Source organism: Nipponia nippon, unplaced genomic scaffold (genome assembly GCF_047370975.1).
Source record: "Nipponia nippon isolate SJK-2023a ecotype South Korea unplaced genomic scaffold, ASM4737097v1 scaffold_37, whole genome shotgun sequence".
In the NCBI taxonomy this organism is placed as follows: domain Eukaryota; kingdom Metazoa; phylum Chordata; class Aves; order Pelecaniformes; family Threskiornithidae; genus Nipponia; species Nipponia nippon.
The window spans coordinates 2,697,497-2,719,184 of NW_028262355.1; the positions used below are offsets into that span (position 1 = coordinate 2,697,497).

Sequence of the window (21,688 nt, forward strand, 5' to 3'; positions counted from 1 at the left end):
AGTAGAGTTTAAAACATAGTTAATTATCAGTTTGGATGTAATCCGGGGCCTAAATACTGGGTCAATTCTGGGAATAAAAATTTCATAACGAAATAAATTATATTTCCATTTTCAAGCGCTTCCCATTTCTTTGAAGTGAGTCTGTATACTAGCAACTTCTGAAAGTTTTTAGTAATCCATGAAGTATGAAATAAAAAAAAAGCAGCCACAATTTGGTGCTTAAACCCAAAACCAAAGAGGTTTTCGGAAATCAATTAATTTGTGGTGACGTTAATTGAGGTCTTTTACATGTTTTTAATTTACTGTATTCAAGTGTTTGACCTTAACTGAGCAAGTGACATATAACTTTTTTGTTCTTCGCAGATGTGGGCTTTGTGGGTAATGATAGCCTAGCCGAGCGTGGGAGAACCTGAGGGTAACCGTTCAGATGCGGGAGACTGGTCTTAACAGATGTGGGTTTGTCTGATGTCACCATATTGTAATACCTTTTTGGCCTTGCGACATCTGCCCTAATGCACATCTTAAGTGAAAGCAAACCTTACCTGCTTTATATTTAGTAAGAGAACCGAAAACTGTGTCTTACTGTTGCCGTTCCCACAGTAAACCTTGTGGTGGATTTATCTTAGGGAATTAGCACTGCGTTGTGCTGGGTTTTTGGTATTTAGTTTTCTGTTAACTTAGGAGAAATCAAACAAAGAGGGTGGAGAAGGCTTTCTGTAGAGAATTTGGTTGCTCTCCCTGTATAGACTTGTAAATACTGTTGAATTAACTGCCTGACTTTGCAGAGCGTATCGGTACGTAAAAATGTAAGATATTTTAATTTTCTGTTAAATAGATGCATCTTCATCCCACAGGAGGACCTGATATCTTTGAAATTTATCAATCCTACCTAATTTGTCCTGATACTGAAAACTGGGTGTTATTACAATACACATCTAATTTATTACTTACTTGGAGTTACGGAGTGTAATCTTACCGCAAGTAGTTCCTCTATCGTGAAGCTTAGAGCACGTGGAAACCGAGGGGGCAGTTAAACTCTCTAACTGCGGGGTGCGCAACGAGGTGTGTCTCTGTTTGAGAGCCTTGTGCAGGGAACAACGCCTTCCTTCCCTATCCTATAGGAGACCCCAAGGCCGTGAGGACTGTTTGCAAAACGCACTGTCTCTGGGAGCTGCATGTGACCTGTTCCCTGCACGTGACTTCAAAATGCTTGATTTTTTTTTTTTTCCTCCCACGTCTGTTACGAGCAGCATTTGTTACTGATTTATTTGTTCTGTGACCCACCACACGCCGCCCCGTTCGCTAAAGAGCAGGAGCTGGGGATCTGCGAGGCGACAGAGCAGCAATTGCGGCCGGAGAGAACGTTGGCTGGCGAGCTCGCGCTGCGCTGTTGCAGGCAGCGGTTCCGCCTAAACTGCCTCTCTTTCCCCAAAGCGCCGAGCTGTCTGCCTGCCTTTCGGGTTTGTTGTTGTCTTGAGCAGTGAGTTCCAGCAGTGCTGGATTGGGCAGGTGACATCAGTTGGGTTTCTTGTGTCGGATGCCAGCCAAAACAGATGCGGGAAGAGGAGGGAGAAAAGAATTCGGAGTCGTCAGTTTGCAGCGCCAGCTCCATTCTCCATGGAGCCGATGTGTGTGTTTTCCTTGCGTTGTGTTCCCTGCCCCAGCAAAGGCAGCCTCCTTCAAATGAGTTTCTGCGAGCGTGGAATTGGAGAGAACTCCTCTTTGCCTTTTGTCATATTCCTGAATTTTACAGGGATTAGCATTTCTGACCAAATATTTCTGGAGTTCTGGCCTTCCTGCTTTTTGTTGTAATCAAATTTTAAATATATAACCATCAACTCATTGTGCAGAATTTCAGGCTACAAACAAAATAGATTGGTAGCTGATTTAAAAAAAAAAAAAAGTGACACGAAACAAATTTTTCAGGATTTTTTTCCCTGTGTTCTTTATTTTTCACCCTGAGAGATTACACTACCAGTTACCCTACTGTATTTTTTAACTGAAATTTAAATGAGTAATTACCCCGCATAAAGACTTTGCAGTAAATATTATTGGCTGACCTACATGAATTAGTAACTATCCTTTTCTTGAAGAATTAATTAAACAAAAATTCATCTTATTCTAAGTTGAATTTTCATAACTTCCTAAATTCCATCAGAAACAAGTTATATTAGAGGGGAAAAAAATCATTGACCAAATGAAATCGTTAAGATGGGGCTGGTTTTAGCTTCCTGTCGTAAGGCATGAGCTAGGGTAGGAAGACAGATTGTCTGGAGGGGTTGTTTTGTATCAGGTTGTGAGCTCGCCAAAGGGTCGCTGCTGAGGAGTAGTCTAGCAACAGCGTAAGTCATCGAACAATCCAAAGTATAAACTCAGACACTGCGCTCTTCCTCTACGCAAAATATAATCCCAGTTGAAAAGGGGCTCCCGAACAAGGTCTCGTAGGGAAGCATGGGCATGCCTGTTTCAGAGCTGGAAATGTGAAAGACCAGACTGTCCTTTCTGTTACGAACAAATGTGTCATTTCTAACCTTTAAAGCTTAGCAGGCCTCAAAGTTCTTTGTCTCGGCAAGAAAAAAAGAGGTTGAACATGTATTGGTGTAAATGAGCATTCATTTAAAGAGATTATGAAGACTAGCTAGCTGTCTGCTAATCAGCGTTTCAGTGGCCTCAACGTAAAGTAGTTTTCTTCCTCTCCGGTCAGTGTATAGCCATGTTTCTCCTCAGTGTCCTAATAAATACCAAGTGTAATGCATTCTTCTGTCAGATAAATGTGGCATTTAGAATTCTTACAATGTATTTTGGTTTTTTCCTTAACATTAGGAAAATCATTAAAGCAAAAATATTACATCAAATACTGCCACGTGTAACGCCTTCTTGAACTAAGTGCTACCCGGATCATATGGTTGAAAGAACGTACTTAGTACCTTTGGAAACTTTCGTCTGAATAGATGTCAGCGTGCTGTCTCTGATTCTGTTACTGCTATCTCGTTTCTCTGCCTCCTGATACTTTCATGACTTGTTTTTCTTTGTCACTGTTCTCTTTTGTTTAACCTCAGTCTACGATTCTTCCACCAGCCACATACCTAAAGCACTGCATCACAGTCCAAGATAAACATGTTGATGGGTCCTAAGGTAAGATAGCTGAATACTTGGAGACTGTGCTTAATGCGCCTTCTGCTCCCTTTCATCCCTGGCAAGTTGTAGGACGCTCACACATCATTCAGGAGGAAGAGAGTTTTCAAGTACTGCTGGAGCTCTGGCGGGTAGTTTTTAAACAAAAGCCTGATCCTGCCTTTTTAGCGAGGCTGACTTCAGTTGCCGTTTTCTAGAACGTTGCTACAGCACCTTCAGCGGCCCCAGGCTAAGAGAGAATTCAGCTTTGAGGTGAAGGAGCTGTAATGCTGGTAGCCGGACATAACCGATAGGCTCTCAGTGGGAATTGTAGCTTGTATAAATGTTAGTTGTTGTTTGTCTGCCCCTACAGCCAAGTATTTTATTAAGAGTTCACAAGGGGTCAGATAAACATTTAGTGGCTTTCAAAAACTGTCTCTGGTCATTTGAGTACCTTGTGTTATGTGGTCAAGTTACAGTGAATTTCAAAGCGCTGTGGGGATTACTGGTCTTTCAAACTGCCTTGAACTGTTTATAGTGGCTTATGCCCAAGGGTATAGCATGTTGAAGGAGAGCATGAAATAGCAGAAATTAGTCTGTCTACTGAATGGAAAATTGGGGACTTTTATTTCGCCTTGAGTCATGTTTTGTTATATTTTACTGCTGCTTTGAAACTAGTACGGTAGTGTACATATTAAGGAAAACGAATTCGGGAATACTATTCAGTAATAAAGGAATATTACATCAGTGTGATGATGTGTGTGCAACGGATGACTAAAAATATGATTGTTCTTCAAGAACTTCTTTTGCACGGTTGCCGTGGTTCTTTGCTGCAGAGTTCTTTGCTTGAATATTATTCTAATTTATATGGAGAAAGCCAGTAAATTTGACCAGAAATTGTGGAAGAAGAGCTGCAGAGAGAAGAATCAATGGTTAGAAAATTTATGAAGTACACCGATTTGCTTGCTCACGCGTGCGTACGCAGAATACACGTACATTATGTCTTATGGAAGTGATGTCCCACTAATCCCTCCCTTTTCTGAGCTCTCTATTAAAACAGCAATTCCATTTTTGACCGATTTTAAGAGAAAGAAATTATGACTTCTGGATTTTTTCAGTTTTGTCCGTGTTCAATTCCCACAGAAGTCGCAGTCTTAACATTTTTCAAAGGCAGCTGTATTCCCACAGGCTCTAAGCCTCTCCGTGATTTCCCCTTGTCAAATCTTAGTGTATGGTCAAGATGACACAGGAAAAGACTGCTGTCATACTTTTCAGCTGCCTTCTTCAAGAAGCAGCAGGAGGCGAAAGTTAACATTTTAAGAGAAGGTGATGTCCATTTTTAACTTCTTTTGCCATCCTATTGCTGGTCTTTCAGCATGGTTGCAAGGGTTGCATGCATTCTGCATCTTGAGCTCTTACATCTTTCGGCTCTCAGTTGCTGCAGTTCTCCAGGATATATTGTAAGCATTGGAATAGCTTTAGAGGGAACGTAAATCCCCCTAGCACAAGGGAACATTTATGCTCTTAACAGTACTTGGCTTTTCTGAGGGTTATATTTCTTAATTGCTCTCTGCCAAGAAAGCACATATATAGAAGAATTGGTCATGACAGATGTATAGTGAAATCCAAAAGTCTGAATAAAAGGCTGAACTGCCGAGGATGAGGAAAAGAAACAGAAAAAGCAGGACATCTCTTTGAGCAAAAGAAGAAGGTAGGATAAGTACATTGGTGAAGAGGAGAAGAAATGGTAATAGAGACAATAAAAGCTCTGTGTCATTTGAACGGTTCACAGTGTCTGCAACCCAAGGCAGTATTAATGAACAATTGGCCAGCTAATTATCCTCTTTTTAATCTGCTTAATATTGTACGCTATAGCAGAGTTTCCCAAGCCTTTCTCACTTGCTTACTAGTGTTAGCAGAAATAGTTCCCAGCTACAGCTGTACTTCACTTTAGAAATTCATTTGCTATAGTTTTGTGAATTACTGGTTTTTGAAGGTGAGCTGTGTGAGCAGCAGTACTTCATAGTGAATAATTCTGAAAGGAAGTAAAATCCATGTTTGCTAATACACAAGGAGCGAGTTTAAATAAAATAGGCACTTCTGTGGGGAAGATCGCAGAATTCATGTGCTGTGAGTGCAAGGTCCTGCATTTGTGGCAGCTGACTTGAAGCACCGAGCTGACTGAGAAATGCAGTTCTGGAGGCTTTTGTCCGTCATCGTTGCAGGTCTGAGCAGGTCTAAAAACCTGTTAATCGACTGAACTGCATCTCTTCGCTGCCAGAGGGAGCTGAAGGCAGCTGCCCCTCTGTGTTGGAGGTCCAAGGCGGCTAGAAGGAAACTCGGCCTAGGTTCTCAGTTTTTTAGACCTTTGCCAGTCCACACATCTGAAAGACAAAATGCATTTCTCTGACCCTTCGTTGGACCGCATTGGATCCCACGATGATGGGATCTGACGCTTTCCATTTAACTGTATTTCACAACTTTTTGTGAAATGTCATAATTGTTTAGTCATTTTCTTCACACGGTGACAAAAAAGGTTGTTGGTGTTTTCTGTGTCCCACGCTGTCTTGATTTATCACCATTTTGCTATGGTATAAGCTTGGAATTTCGAGGTCACACCCCACCTATATTACTAGTTATATGACACAAGTAGCTGGGGTTGTAGTTGGTTGTGTGTCAGTTCACAAATACTGTGTGCTCTGGTGTGCCTCTGTGCATCCTCCCCAGGGTCTGCCCTCTCCCAGGCAAGAAGCAATGCTAACTATGAGTCTGAGCAAATGAAGAATTTTCGGGCCTCTGTGAAAGTTCCAGGCAGTAAAGTGCAGCTGTTTGTACTTTGGAGAGACACCAGCCTCTCCTCCTTGGAACAGTCCCCCTCTTGTGAACCTGGCTTCGTTTTGCTCTCTGACTTTACCAAGTTAGCCTCTCATCTAAAATTTTTCAACTTTGAATACCATTGTTTTCTAAGTTCTTTACCTTTTCATACACAAAAATACAGAATTTGAATAAAGTTTACTCTGTTGGATACGAGGGATAGTGATTCCTTAGTGAAACCTTCTGTGCAGTCTCAAACATACTCACAGTATGAAAAACGCTTTTGCCTTTATTCCCCGTACCAGTGGCAATACATATTTAATTTTATAAAGACAGCAGACATACAGCTTTGAGGGCAAAAAGTATTGGGGCACTCGGTAAAAATTTTTAGAGCCATTAGAATATTAATGGAAAGAATAATAGTAGGATAACGGTAGATAGCTAAGATACCTTCCTCAATGTTTGGTTCTTCATCTCTTGAAACGCCCAAGATTTTCAAGCACAGTTTAGTAAACTGGTCTTGGAGAGGCCTCTAAGTCCGAGTAGTATGCTTTTGGAAACGCAGTAATTCCTCGGCTATTAGTAGATGTGTGCGTGTTTGCGTTATGTACCGTTTGCCTGGAGTACTGCATGTGCTCTATGTAGTTCTGCTTCGTAAACCAAAAATTTCTATGCTGCGTTTTCCAAACCTGACGTCAAGAGAGGATGTTACTTTCTTCCGTTATTTTCTGAGTCCGTAACTCAGGTAGGGAAGGCTTGAGGACTTGGAGCAGAGGGAGAGGATCGCCTCCCTGGGCCCGCTGGCAGTGCTCTGCCTGAGGCAGCCCAGGAGGCTGTCGGCCACCTCTGCCGTGAGGGCGCGTTGCTGGCCCGCGGTCAGCCTGGTGTCCGCCGGGACCCTGGGCCCTTCTCCGCAGGGCAGCTTTCCAGCTGCTCAGCCCCCAGCCTTTCCTGGGGAATGGGGTTATTCCTCCCCGGGTCAGGAGCTGGTATGTCCCGGTGCTGAACTTCACGAGATTCCTCTCTGCCCGTTTCTCCAGCCTGTCCGGGTTCCTCTGAATGGCAGCACAACCACCTGCTCTGCCAGCCGCTCCTCCTGGTTTTGCATCATCTGTAACCTTGCTGAGGGTGCGTTCTGTCCCATCATCAGGGACGCTAATTAAGATGTCAAACACTACAGGACCCAGTATCGATGCCTAGGGTGCACCACTGTTGCCTGGCCTCCAGCTGGAGGATGGCTCTGAAATCTTGACTGCTTGCAATGCTTTCATGTCCCAGAGACGTTAAAAAGATCTGACTTGCGCGAAGTGGGCTATAGCATCATGTCCTAACGCTGCTAAAATATATAGATACCTTGATTTAAAATGCAGGCATCAATTAAGTTAGGTATATATGCAAGATGGTACTTCGTGTAACCTGAAGTTACTTCATGTAACTCTGTCAAGAAAAAAGCGGGGTTCAGCAAGAGTTCCTTGGAAAACTGTTCTTACCTGCTGCCCTTTTCGTAAATGTGCCAAACCCAGCGCGAAGTAAACGGGTTGAGATGGGCTTACGTTGTTACACACTTTTGCAAATTGACTATCAAAATGCGATACCTTTACATGCAATCTGGTGATTTTGAATAGATGCATGGGTCTGGACAAGTTTTCTTTGAACCAGGACATGTCATAGACCAGATCATTGTACAGAATTGCCCCACCAGCTTACAGTTCTTATTGTTCCTTCTGTGTTACTGGCTGCTTCTAGTGCTGAAAGATGGAGAGACATTTGTCCCGTCTTTTTTCAACCATGGAAACTGAGGTTAAAAGAAAAATTGCCGTTAAACGTCACTAACAGGTGAAGTGTATTCCGTAACAGAGCTGTGGTTGTCCAGCTGTACTCTTGTTGGTGAATACCTCCCCTTTTGCCATGAGAAACTTATACAGGCCTTTCCATCAGGAATGGAGAAGGGTATAAACAAAACAAAAGCTGGTAGGAGTGACTTCAAATCAATACATCAATAAGGCTGTAGGAACTTAACTGGTAAGGGTTCTGGGGTTTGCCATGTTTTTGTCTTCCATTTTGCAATTACAGAGGAGTTTCTGTCATCAAGAACGTAAAACTCTCTCAGCGTTATGATTCCAGTAATGGCTCCTTCTGTGTGGTGATTCCCCATCCTGATTGTAATGAGAAGCCATGAACTCATGGCTTCACTTGTTCGTTTTAATTTGTCACTAGCATGATTTCAGCTCTTGGGATGCAAGTGAAATCAGCTCACGCGCGATATTTTGAACATTTTGGAACTTAGTGGTGCTTACTTGATTATCACATTGTGAATCTGTGGTCGGGTTCAGTGCTGTCTTTTCACTGTGCCTTGCTGTTCTTTCTTGAAGACTTATAATGAAACTTCGTAAGCAGATTAGCGGTGGGCTTGGCAGTGCTGGGTTAATGGTTGGACTTGATGATCTTAAAGGTGTTTTCCAACCTAAACGATTCTGTGATTATTTCATTTTTGTTCTGAGATTTTTTTTGTCTATAATTCCATTTCTAATCGAACAAGGGACAGAAACGGTCCAAACACATTTAATTTGTTCGGGACTTTCTACCTGTTCTTTCACTTACGCACATTGCTTCTGTTCCTGTTTTTCCAAATCCTCTCATGGTTCAGGCCTGTTTTAAGGATCTCTCGGGCATCAACTCCCTCCTCCTGCCAAGGCTACTCCTTTACTTATTCCCCATTTGGTCTGTTCGATATCTAAAGAAAAACGGATTCTCATCTTTGCAGAGGCTGGTGGTTATGCAGTAATACTAATAATAGCAGGTATTCACTCTTGTCGTACGTCACAGATACGGCCTTTTATAACTGTGACCCACGTTAGAGCGAGGAAATAGAAGTGTTTCCAGCACTCCTGTGTGTCATACATTTAATTATAATAGGGATCTAAATAGGAAGCCATTTTATTGTAATGAACGGACTCAATCTTTAACTTGCTGTCTTTTCCCTGGCGGCGTCCAGAGTTTTTTTGGATGTTACTCACGTTTCAGGAATGCATCAGATCTTGGCATAGGTGCCCACTGTTTTTTAGTATGTTTAAATAAGCAGTGGCAATGCAAGAGAAATCTTCTAGAATTTAAATAATTTATGCTTATGTACTGCAGCTTGCTTAATCTGTTCAGGTAAGGGTCTGGTTGTTGTGGTTCTCCGTGCCTGCTAGGAAATAGACTTTTTTCACTCAGCTGTGATAATTTTGGAGTACTACTGCCTCATCTCTGAAATTGCAACTTAAACACGATGTCTTTTATTTCTAGTTTGAGTCGTGAAGGGCCTCTGTCTGCGTGTTAAACGTCTTTATCTCGTCCAAGATCATCGGTCTTGAGCAAGCACGCACAAGTGCATCTAATATCCTGGGAACCAATTGTGCAGCGTCCCATTATATAACTATCCTTCATGGATGGAAATGAGACTAGAGGGTTTACGGTAATTAAGTCTTAAAGTAAAAGTCAGGACGTGATAGATCTGGTTGAATGCGAATAAATTCATTCTGGTGTGCGGCACAGTATTCTAGGGGGTGTCATTAACACATACAGAATAATACATATAAATCTATTGGAGTCTGTTAATACACCTGATGTACCCTGGTTTTTCTTTACTGTTTCCAAGTTGTTACAAAGCATTGTAAATTGACAAATTTTAAAGAGGTAGCTCGTAGTTGGAAGGCATTGTTCACATTAATGTGTCCCCACCACAGACTTGACTTTGCGTTGAGAAAGAAAGTATTGTGGACACTGACACTGTTCCTGTATTACGTTTCCATGAACGCTATTAGAGGAACAGTAAGTATTCATTTATTTTTGTACAAATGGATAACAGGAGGTAATTGTTTAGGAAATAAAACTAGTCTTTGTATTTTGCTTTACCCTCACTTAGAGATTTGGGATAGGAAAACCCACTTCCATGGTTAAATTGTATACCTTGCAGTTGAACACAAACACCGAATAACTTTATATTACTGTTAGGTAGTAAATTCTGTCCCCAAAGCAAAATTTCATGTAGAGCCTCTATCAGCAGAGCTATTTGTAAAAGTGAATTAAAAATAGAAAATACCAAGTCCCCCAATATACAGTCAACAACAAAACTGAAGTTTGCAATGTAAAATATTTTTTCTAAAATACTTTGCTTTCTAGAAAGAATTACTGATTACTGATTTTTATAAAAATCTCGAATGTTTTATGTCATAAAAAGAAATAGAAAAAATAGATTAAAAATTAAAAATCCAGCATTCAGATATATTGGTTGAAAAATGGAAGATAGTGTTTACATACTTAAGGAATCTGACAGAAGCAACTCCATAAACCATCTGTGCTGTCAGGTCGGCTGTTATCAGTTAGGAAATAGACTTATTAAAGGCACCGTTACCTCGAATGTCACGAGCAACACGTTGGATCAGGCACGGAAAAAAGAAGTCAGAAATTTAGGATGAAAGTAATTTCACCAAACTTCAGCCACCTAGAGGTTAGGCATTTTGTGATCAAGGATCCGGCTTTGGTCAGTAGAAAAAGGCACCCCCTCTTTGTTTTGGGCACCTGCCTTAGCATAGGGGTGATCATCCCAAGCCTTTGGGATCGTAAGCTGGTTCTACAGAAACACAAAGCTTGCGCTATTTGTTTAGGAGTTAAATTTTCTAGTTGCATCCTCACTATACCAGGGAAGATAGTAACTCTCTTTTTTTGTTGGACATAGCCGATTTGCAACCTGCGTACGAATAATCAGCATCCCGTAGTTGTGACCCGCCCTATGTGATACAACTAGGAGTAAAAGCCAAATGATTTGTGCATTTTATGTATCCGCTTCTGTACCGTCGTTTTTAGTCGCTCACTGCACTTGCTGCTCTCGTGCCCCGCGCTGCGCGATGGAGAGGCTGCCTCTTGTTTCTGCTTTATTCTCTCCGAGAAGAGCGTGTTTAATAGTAATGGGAAGGGAAGAAGAGCGGGTGTGTTACGCCCCGGGGATGTCAGCGATTGTGGTGGGCTGGCTGGCGTTACCAGAGCTGGCTCCCGGTCTGCGTTGTGCCACAGCGCAAAGCAATGCTTGGCGTTTCCTTCAAAGGGCAGCAAGGGGGAAGGAAAGCTTTTGTTCACGTGCCTAAGAAAGATGTAGTCAAATTGTACGTCATCCTGAAGAAGTTTTTAGTCAGTTAAACGTCTGAGTTGTCGCTGCCCGTTTTACACTTCTGCCTTCTCTCAGTCTGGCATGAAGTCAAAGGATTGTGGGTTTGAGGCTTACAGAAAGAGAAGAGCTCAGTAGGGACTTCTTTGAGATACAAGGTGCTAATAGTAATGCTAATAGTACCTTTTCTGTGAATTCGTATCTGACACGGATAAGGTAGTCGGATTTGTGAAAGCTGGAGAGGAGGTTAATGAGGAGCCTCTGTATTTGGAGAGGGTATCTCTGATTTGCTATTGAAATAGCTCCCTGCGAAGGCAGCATTGGTAATGAGAAAAACATTTTACAGTGCAATGCCTTTCCAAATACGAAAGCAGTTAGTAAGGACTGATGTAACTACTGCCCCATGTTAGTTGTTCTTTTAGGAACGCTAAGTTTAGATGTATGAATATTTATCTATTTTGTCAGTATTTGGAATACAATTTAAAATGCCACTTTTAAAATAAAAGTTCTGTAATTCCAGTAGTAATAAACTATAATTAGTTCTAATCTAATGATTTCTAGTCTGATCAGTTTAGCGTTAACTGTTCCTCCTCTTGCTTTTAGTGCCTGCTTTGTCGTGTCTTAAGTACAGAAATGAAGCATGGGTTCCCTATGCGAAAAGCTTAGCCTTACTTTTGTAATAATGCAATTTTAATGAAAGCTTGGTACAGGAATAATTTTACAAGGAAGAAAGTGTTTCATTTGGTCTAAAATGCAGAATCAGGGACAGTTTTTCATTTTAAGCTATTTTTGTCATGATTGTGGAAGGAAGGAGAGACTGCAAGTGCGGTTAGATGAATTAGAGAATCAGGCGAGTGTATGAGGTTTCCTCCTTAACTGAAACCAGAGTTCAAGGTTCTGTCGTACAAATCCAGGTGACTGTGTTTGAAATACACTGGAACAATAACGATTTCAGGTATTGCCACAGAAGTGATCTTTGAATTCATGTCTTGTTAAATGAGATTTTTAGTTAAACTTTTGCAGCTTCTGGGGAGAGCGACTTTTTGTTTTCTTATATATTACTCTAAAGCGATAACCCTGTTTAATTTCAGCTCAGTTTTTAAGGTATGACCGTTCAAACCTTTTAATTGGTTAGAACATTTTTGATTAAGAATAGATTAGTAAAAGTCTTTGTGGCCAGGTTGCATAAATTAACTGCAGAAGTACAATAAGTTGCCATTATTATCAAATGGAAAAACGGAATTTTCGTTACGCTTGGGAACTGGGAAGTACTGATCAAAATATTTAACTTAAGAAGAGAGAGGTTACACTGGCAACTGACAGAATTCCTTTAAGTTTACATAAATGAAAAGAGTTTTGTTGCAGTTCAGTTAGTAAGAAGAGAGAAAAAAAAACTCTGAAAGTTGCCAATTACGAATTTAATTTTGGCATTTCTTTTATCAAACGATAAATGACTATAATAAAATTATCATTGTAGCTTTTCATGCGAATGAGATCAGGGAGTTGATATGCCTTGGGTGTAGAAAGACATCTGTGATGGCTAATTAATATTTTAAGATTATAGTCAAAAGCAGTTAAAGATGAATGTGCTTTTTATCAGTTAATAAAACCATGTTTTGCAGCTAGTTTTAAAAAAATAATTAAAAAATACTTACATGAATGCAAATCCTCTCTTGTTTTTTGGGGTTCCTTTCATTTTTAAAGCCTTTAGTGAAAGTAAGGGTCAGTGTTTTCCCCATTATAAATTCCCTTATTATAAAGCTAAGGGCTCTAGGAGTTAAGAGACAAATTAAGGAAACTGGAGATCTAATTGTATTTGTGGGGAGAAGGGAACGTATGTGTCTTAGTTTGTCGTGGCTTCTGTTGTTTTCTTTAAACACATTCCCCTGTTGAGGGGGACAAAATGACTGTGTCATGGGTAAAAACATTTTTAATGAAACAATGGCTTCCTATGTTAGAATAATTGCTCTTGTGAAATGAATGCTGGTTTAGTTCATAAAGTAACAAAACCAGGACTTTGCTACATTGTTACTTCACTGTAATGTGTTTCTGTGTTTGCTAATTAAGGGGGGAAAAGAGGTCGCTCTCAAGGTAAAATGTGTGATTTCATGTAGTTTTATCTAAAGGTAGCAGGTGTGCTCTGCTGTTGGGCTGGTATTTTTCCTTTTGGTATGTGTGTTATGTTTTTGTTGTGAAAATTGAGTGGTATATAAGCAAGACAGTCTTTAAAACTCTGGGAACGGTTTCCCTGGCACTTGGCAGTGACGGTACATCATATCTCAAGTGCAGAGCTTAAGTAATACGTAAGTAAAATTTGCTTAATTCTTGCTTAATTTTACACTTGTATTCTAACAATTTGGCTGCTGAATTTGCTCGGCGGTGGTAATCACCTCTTCACAGTCCCATGTGTTTCTTTGCCAGGTTGGTTTATTTTGCCAGTTTCTCCCAGCTTAAACTGTGTCATTAGCTTTTGGCTTTCAGAAAACATCAGCTTAAAGCTTGGTTGTATGTCCCCAAAGCCTCATGTACTTCTGCACCTTCAGGGGATGATTTACACTGACATACTGATCGTTCTTTGCCACTAAGGCTGCCAGTGTTAAAATGGTCCCATATTGATAATGGCCCCTCAGCCTTGTTTGGTTACGGGACAGGGCACATCGCTGCCCGACGGGACTTTCTCACTCCCCCAGCGCCAGGAGCTCCTGGTGTTAGACACGAAAGAAAGATGAGGAGCTAAACAACAGAAAATAAAGATTTGACCCATAGTCACCCACAGGACACGAGATCCGAGTTTATAATACAAAACATCTTGTATTTTTTATTATCTAGCTCTGTTTGCGGCTTGAAGGTCTCGCAGTCCCATGCCTCCAGTGCAGCCCAGTCAGAGCTGATGAGTACAGTACAGAAGTGCACACACACAGAGTTCTGCAGTCTTTTCCATGCACTGACCTCTCCATCCCATGCGTTTGTGATGGAGCACTGCTGGGGGAGGATGATCTCAGACCAGTTCAATTTCGCACGGCCTTTCCCATCGCCTGACCCTGGAAGCGCGTCCATCAGATCACTGCCTGCACAGGCACCCGTGTTGTGATCCACAGCCACCAAATTATGGTCGCGTGAGTGTCCTTCACACAACCAGTCTTGGCACATTAGCTATTACCCACTAGTATTTCAATTATTTGAAAAGTTTGGAAATAACATAGCTTTAATTTACTTAGAATAAATTTAAATATAAGGTGAGCTCTGAACCTCATCAGTCTGTTTCTGCCGTCAGCCCTGGGTAGTCCAGGCCCTAATAACTTCGGCACATAGTTGTGCACCGAAACATGGTGCGGGGTGTTTGCGGTCTGAGAAGAGTGTGGACTTCGAGTATTTACTTTAAGCAGAAGCTGCAGGGATTAAAAAAAAACAGTAAAATTTACTATAGGGATCGTGTCAGCCAGCTCTGAAATCAAGCAATATCTGGGTTGGAATGTGGCATCTGTTTAAACAGGGCACAGAAATAGTACACAACAATTTTTAGGTCAGGAAGCTGGGAACATCATGATCAACTGAAAATGCCAAGGGAATTGTAGGTGGGTGGAGCGTTATTACCCAATCTGGTATTTGGCCAGGGAACCAAAACATCTCCGAAGGGGGGCTGTTGATATCCACAGCTGATCAGGGCTCACCTCCACGTCACAGGGGGGTGTCACCATACAGCAATACAGAGTCTGTTGTATCTTTTTTTTTCTTTTTGCATCTTCCCTGTCTCTCTGTCCACTACTTCAGTTTCACGTACAAATGTTGATGAGACATCGCTCCAGTGGTTTGCAGGTGTTGCTGGTTCCCAGGCCAAGGCAACCAGCAGCACGTTTTGACACGACAAGAGCGTGCAGTGGGAACCCCTCTGTGATTCCTCCCAACACGTCCGTCCTGCCCCTCCTGCTCGGACTCCGGCCTCTGTGCTGACCATCCATCCTCCTCAGTTATGCCAGTGAGATTATTAATAGAGTTACTTAGCGAACTAGGTCAAACAATTAATGTTCTGTTTTTAAAGCCAGCTTAATTTCTTCATCTAGTTCATGCGAGCACACTGGGAGGTGCAAGATACTACCGCGCCAGGGAGGAAACGAGCAGAAGGCATGGGATCAGGAATGACTTGATCTGCTTTTGTCACTAAATGCTAATTGTAATGGTTGTAAATGGGAATTTCATTGCATGGATTGGAACTCTTACATCAGTCAATCCTTTATCTAAATTATTTTCTTATGTTTACTCAGTAAATGACTGGATGCAGCTGTTGATGTGCTACTTTTACAATAGCATGTGAATGCCTGAGTTACACTGCTTCACAAGCATATGTCTGCATTGATACCATCGCAACGTGTAGGTGTTCCAGGTACTACATCTCAGGTGACAGCTTGTAAACCACTCAAAGTATCTTGGCTGTTGACTTTTCAGACCCGTGTCACTGACATGAATTCATTGACGTGGAAATAAAGTCTTAAGATCTGCAAGAGTGAGTTGTGCATTTGGCATAACTACATATTTTTCAAGTTTTGCTGCATAGCCAACATGGTTTGGTTTTTTTACTGCTGTTTGGACATTGTAAAATTTTCAGGCGCTTTCAGAAGCTCGTGCTGCACTATTTGTGATCAGTTTTAACAACATCGTATATTACTCTGTTTATAGAAACAGGAAAGTTTTCAAAAGTACAAGACCCAGGGCTGTTGAGACAGTTGTCAATGATGGAAGTGCGTCTTAGGGGTCAGAAGATGCGACACGGGATTTGAAGTAGGTCTTGAGTGTCTGGAGCTGGAAGCCTCTGCGTGAACCCAGGTCCTAGGAGAGAACTGCAGTTGCATGCGGGGCCTTCTTTCAATGTAACACGCCTGCAGCTGCTCAGATGTGACCAGACCCTCTTACCCAAACTAAATTAATTAAAAAAGAGGATTTTTTTCCTACTTAGTAGTCACAGAATCACTGAATGGGTGAGGCTGGAAGGGACCTCTGGAGATTGTCTGGTCCACCCCCTGCGCAAATCCGGGTCAAACAGAGCGGGTTGCTCAGGGCCGTGTCCGGTTGGGTTTTGAGCATCTCCGATGATGGAAGATCCACAGTGCCTTTAGGCAGCCTGTTCCAGTGTTTGACCAGCCTCACAGTAAGGAAGTTTTGTCTTAAGCTGAAGTGGAATTTCCTGTGTTTCAGTTTCTGCCTGTTGCTGCTTGTCCTGTCGCTGGGCACTGCCGAGTCTGGCTTAATCTTCTTGGCTCCCCTCAATCAGATATAGCTAAAAAGCTGAATCCCTGTTGTCAATACCAGCTGCGGCAACCAGTTGGCGACCTACAAGATCTGCCCGCTCCTCCTGCACGTCCTTCACATCATTCGTGCAGCCTTGCGATGGAAGTCCTGACTGACCTGTTTTGTACCTCTGTTATTTTCTGAGCTTCTGATTTCTATTTAGGCTGGAAGAAAGCTAAGCGGACTTAAGCTGCCTGTAGTAGTTACTCATATATGCTCAGCCGTTACCCAGATCTTGTCTTTCTTTGCAATGGTTACTGTAATATCCTGTTTTACCTTATAGTGAATACTATATTTAGGCATACTTAATTAAGATTAAATAATAGGTGTACATCTGAGGTAATATTTATCTTTTATTCCAGAATTGAAATAAGCAGGTACTCCTGCAAGAACATGGCTTGTAAGAAAATATAAGGGGAGGAAGCCTTTCATTGCTACGTGCTTATCTAGAGTCTCACACGTGCTGAGTAGTGTTCCAGTTTTACTTGGGATTTCCTTCTCCAAAGAGCTGCTTTATCTGTGTGACCATTTTTCAGACAAATTAGTGTCTCTCTCATTCTTGGAAGCTCATTAGAAGCCTTCTCGAAGCATTATCTTTCTGAATTTGAGATTATTCTGTTATTTTGTTTAAAAATCAGCTGTCAATTATTAAGGGTCCATAACAGCTTAACTGTTAACTACAGACACTTTCCCTGCTGCAAAACGACAAACTTAATTGTTTGAAATTAAGATGAATACAATACTTCATTCATACTTTTTCTTTTTAAATGCGACTCGCGTTTTGTGTCAGTACCAAGTAGAATTGAGGTGCGTGTATAACATCCTGAGTTTCAACTAAATTTTCATGTTTCGTACCTAGATGTTGGTGGCTGCTTTCCTTTCTATACTTTTTACTAGACTAAGGGCTTTTAGGGTGCTGTAACTTTATCTCAGGCTTTTCTGACTGGCTTTGCAGCTTGGCTGTATATCAAGTGGCAGACTCATTTTTACATGCATTTGGCTTGCGAGTGTCACCTTGTCACCTAAGTTTCACATGCTGAACAGTTGTTTCACACTGTAAGTTGTTTGGCACAAGTTAGAATTTTAAAGTAGTTCTGTTGTTTTTAAAAGCTTTTTAAGTCACTGACTGCTAATAACAGTAATGAAGTGTTTTCTCGTGCCATTGCCTTTAATGATAGCTCTCTTTTAATTTTGATCTTTAATGATACCATAGGTAAAATACAGACAAACTTTACTACGCAGTAAAATTATACATACGTTTAGTCTGTTCTAAATCTATTTTAAACTAGTATCTTTTTTCTTCCAGCAGTTACTACTTATGCTTCTTGTCCTTATCCTCCTCGATTGCACATATCTCCTTTTCTGTATTACCTCTCTAAATTAAAAGGAAGATCAGGTGCCTGAACCTTGCCACTCCCGCTGCTCCCAGTGGGTGGGAGGTGGGACGGGAGGGAATAGAAGGCATCAAGGAAGAAGTGAACAATTCTTGAATTGTTGGTTTTTCTCAGCTTCTACTACCATCTGTACTGGCCGTCTGAGATACGCACGAGGGTTGAGTAGCTGACAGCGAAATACTTTCTCCTGTTGGCTCTCGCCGTGCAACTTCAGTCCTTCTTGCAATGGGGTGGCATACCTGTGTGCAATCTTTTCGGGTTTGCAGTTGGATTCTTGAGTGTCGGGCTAGAATGGGTCGTTAATTTTTTTCTGCTTGGGACTTCTGGGGACTTTGAGGGCCTGTGTTGAGTCGTTCTTGTTCTGCATTTTGCTCCTGACCAAATATTTCAGCAGCTGCTTGACTTACTGAATTTTTGGTATTGTTTTTTGAGGTGAGTGATATTCAGTGGTCAGTTTAACTCGCAGATTATTATTATTAGATTATATTTTAATGTAGAATTGACTCATTTGAGTATTGAAGCAGGAATGTGTCCCTTTAATTCCCTTATGTTGGACATTGCTTAAAAGAAATTTATTGTGCTGGATGGGTTCCATGAACCTCAACAGGTTAAGCATCCTTTTTCCCATTGCAATTTGCTGGATATCTGAGATTTTGTCTACGCTTGGGATTCGGTGATAGTGACCAGCTTTCGCTGTTGATGTAACGGGTGACTCTCGCGCACTCAAGAAAATTTGGTCTGGGTAGAAGTGAAGACTTTTAACGTCAGTCTGGAATTTGCACGGTTCTTACAGGCCAGCTTACCATTGTGGCTGTAGCAGAGCATCTGAAAATACCGGATAAAATCAGCTGTTCAGTGTGGATGCAGCAGTTCTCGTGATTCCTATGTAGGTTAAAATCAGATGAATATGTAGTATACTTACAGCCTGTCTCCTTACAGAATAGATGAGGCTTGGTACTAGCATGTAAGTCACCTGTGTGTGTGTCTGTTGAGAAATACCCCGAGGGAACTTTGTGGGCTCGTCTCTATGCCCCCACCATCTGCACCAACCCATAGCGGGGTTTCCTCCCCATCTCGGGCGCAGATAGATAGTGAAACTGCGTCCGTGTCTGCTCCCAGTTCTCTTTCTGACCAACCTGAAAATTTTCCATGCCCATGAGTTGTGTTTTTCTTGAAGTAAAAACTGCATGAACAGATCTAGAAACAGGTATATATTTTCTTCTGAGTAGTTGATACTTGAGTAACTGTATCGAAGCAGGAGGTGGAAGGTACTTGGTATTTGCCAATATAAAGGCAGAAATTCTTTAAAAGCAGCGCATGCTACCAGGTTTTTCCAGTAGTTGCTAGGAAGAAGGCTAATTGTCAAGATTCTGTAATGAAAAACCAGTTAGCTATTTTTACTCAAATTTGGAAAAAACGCAGGCTCCTTGGTGCAGATGTTGTTCTTGTGTTGTTCCATGGGCATAGAGCACAGCAGTATGTGTCCATGCTTTGGGGATCATGGGACTTTATGCTATCTTTGTAGCAGAAACAGAACTCTTACGATGTTATCATATAAAATATGAATTTTAGTATTAAACTTAATGCTCTGCTATGAGAAATATGTAAACTTGGCTTTGGAGCAGCAGTATGCACTTCCTGGAATTCTGTGCATAGCGTAGTTATAAATAAGCAGCAGGTTATTTGGGAATCACTAGGGCTGATATCTGGTATCATAAACAGTATCTGGGAGAAATTGTTTTCCCTGACAGACAGTTGATTTTTGAAGAATGCAATATGCTTTATTTTGAAAATTCATATCTTATTAATGAACACCAAGTATACATCGAGCACAGTGACCAGCTCGCAAAGCAAACACATATATGCTATTTAATTACTTTGTACCTCATCTGTTGCCAAAATTCCGTTCCTTTGACTGTTTGAATATAACATTTCCAATCCAGATCAAAATGCTAGAATTCATCACTTTTAGGTAAGATACTAAAACTATTGATAAGCGTAGGATTGTCAATATATGGCTTAAGTCTGGCTTTCAAATAAATTAAAGGGAGTTGTCTTTTATCTGTGCATGTGTCTATAGCATTGGAAACATTATGTATTTGTATACAATTCAATAGGCTCTTAAAAACCTTAGGAAAAGTATTCCCTACGTTGTTCAAGCTCTTAAGCTACCAGAATCAGTGTTTTCTGCTTCATTGTTACGTTTTAGTAACTTACTGTAATCTGATGTATAACGTCATGGTTATAGGGGAATTTGGGGTGGAGTAACTGCAAGAACAGAACCACCCCATGCAGTGGCATGAATTTTAGATTTCGTGTATTAATAGAACCTGGGCGTTGCGAGCGGGTGGTGGTTTCTCACCTGGGGTTTCTGTTTGACCCCTGCATGCGGGCACCCAGCCCAATGGGCCGGGGCAGCCCTGGCCCGGGGGCGCCTGGCCCATGGTGGCCCGGCGGTGCCTGGAGCCGTGGGCTCAGGGACGCGGCCTGTGTCCTCCCCGGGCTGCCGGGGTGGTTCCACTGGGGCTCAGCGGCCTGCACCGCGTGGGACCCGCGTACGCGCGCCCCGCCAGGGCCTGGTTCCGTTCTTCACTTCTTCCCAGCTCCCACGGCACGCCGCCAGTGGTCTCCAGTGGAGGGGCTCCGGCCGATCTCCGTGACCGCCTCCCCGTGGCGCAGGTTACTGGCAGTTTCCTGGGTCACTGCCACCCTCCGGCCTCCCTCCCTGAGCGCGTGGCAGGGCCGTGGGGCTGCCTGCGGCGCGTCCGTGTTTCCCCTTTCCTCTCCTGCCCGTGCCGCAGCCCAGGGGCCGGGCAGACGCCGCCCAGGCTCCTTCGGCAGAGCTGTCCGCTTGGCCTCCCCACGGCAGGGAGCTCTGGTCTCGCTGCTCCGGCCCATCCCAGCCTCATCTGGTCGGTGAGGGACGAGCAGATGCGGCCCGGGCCTCATTTTGTCTGCATGGTGCTTTTGGGCAGGTCTCCTCGTGACAGCTGTCCATACGGCCACGCGTTACCCTGCGTTTGGAACAGCCTGTGTGTTTTTGATTTATGAAAAAGTATCTGCGTTTCAGACAGTTTGTTTCAGGGTTGGCCACGTTTCAGGCCAAAATTATTATAAGATGAAAGGTTTCCTCAGTCGTGGGTGGATTGTGAAAGAAATAATAGGCACTCGTGGGAATTAAGAGTGTAGAGACAGCAGTGTGACATCGCTGCTGTCCCTCTTTTGATCCCTTCTGTGAGGACCCTGTGTTCGCCTCAGGAGAGCTTTCACAGCCCTGAGGGCGGCGTTTGGTTAGGCTCCGAGAGCAGGAGATGGCTCCTCCTGCTGAGGGGTTGGAGGAGGGACCCCTGGTGCCCCCCACGGGGGTCAGAAGCCGCCCAGTTCCTCAGGGGGTCTGACTGCACGAAGGGAGGGTTGGGACTGTGTTCCCACAGCCTCTCCCTTCAGCAAGGAATCGCCTGGGGGCTCCTCAGCGGTTTTGTGGAGTTCCTGGGTTGTTGGGGTTTTTGCCATGTTTTTAATAGCTGTCATGACAGGAAGGAAGGAGTCTTAATCCAAGTCGCTAGAACAGTGAATTGCTGTTACAAATGAGCAAATGACGATCATAAGCAGTGAGTAGATTAGATTAGCTGCAGAGCACGTCCACATCACTACCTTGTGGGCAACCTCCTAGAGCTCTGAAGGGACTCGCCCTAGATATTGTCCAAAGTGGTGCTGTATGTTCAGTTAGGTTAAGCGCAAATACGTTGGTGAAAATCTATCAGAAAGGTAAACTGTTTATGAGGGAGATATGGGAATATTTATCTGGTGTCTGCTCAGCTTCTTGTGAATATCGTTGGTCCAGTTACTACTCCTCCTCTTTACAGCACCTGAGAGCGCCTGGGCCAGGCGTCGCAGGCCAGTACGCTGCTGCTTGTGGTCTCATTCTCATTAGGGA

General features: G+C 42.5%; 1 protein-coding gene across 13 annotated transcripts in view; it reads left to right on the plus strand.

Annotated features, from left to right (window-relative positions):
• NEDD4L (NEDD4 like E3 ubiquitin protein ligase) overlaps positions 1–21,688 on the plus strand; it is a 193,368-nt gene that overhangs the window by 109,427 nt on the left and 62,253 nt on the right. The window contains exon 1 of one of the 13 annotated variants that reach the window (XM_087772794.1): positions 14,172–14,190. The exons of the other annotated variants lie outside the window; for them this stretch is intronic. The gene's annotated coding sequence lies outside the window, so the exon portion shown is untranslated. Of the gene's footprint in view, positions 1–14,171; positions 14,191–21,688 lie in introns of those variants that run through there. 13 annotated transcript variants of the gene reach the window in all.